Consider the following 798-nt stretch of genomic DNA (forward strand, 5'->3'; position numbering starts at 1 on the left):
CTGGTTCTTAGGCTGCTGTGCTGTCTTTACTACTAAAAACCCCTTCTGAGAACCCAGTTCAAGCCTGTAGAACAAGAGCATATGGGTTTATGTACTGAGAGGCAAGGTTTATCCCTGAACCTGGAAGCTGATTAGGCTTGCCTAGTTAGCCAGTTTGCTTGGGGAACACATAGATGTGGACACACCGCATCTGGGGTGAAGCCCATTGGGACAGTGTGTGGGACGCAGCTCAGCACCTCAGGCAACAAGACCATTCCAGGCCTTCCTCAGGACTGACTGACCTTCCTTATCTGTGGAAGCGATACAATCTAGAAAGCAGAGTTCAGGCTGCAGCCCAACCAGGAATGAGCTCCCAAAGGGAGCCCTGGGTCTGTGTACAGGAGGCTAGTCCTCAAGGGTCAGTAATTTTCCCAGTGTTGCCACAGCGGGATTCAGCCCCACCCAGAATGATTAATGCAGATGTGTGGGGGAGGTGCCTGTCCTTCATGTTCTCCAGCCTTGAATTATAACCTGCAACCAAAGCAGGTTAGCCCTGCTTTATGGCCAGGGCAGCCCGAATCAAAGAGGAAAAAAGTCTTTTAATCCCAGCACTCAGGAGGCAGAGGCAGGCAGATCTCTTGAGTTTGAGGCCAGCCTGGTCTACAGAGTGAGTTCCAGGACAGCCAGGGCTACACAGAGAAACCCTGTCTCAAAAACCCACAAAAGAAAAAAAAAAAAAAAAAAAAAAAAAAGGATGGGACATGTCTGAGACAGACCTGTCAGATGGGAAGAAAACAATCACACAGTTACTCACACTGA

Source organism: Micromys minutus (assembly GCF_963924665.1).
Source record: "Micromys minutus genome assembly, chromosome: 28".
Lineage (NCBI taxonomy): Eukaryota > Metazoa > Chordata > Mammalia > Rodentia > Muridae > Micromys > Micromys minutus.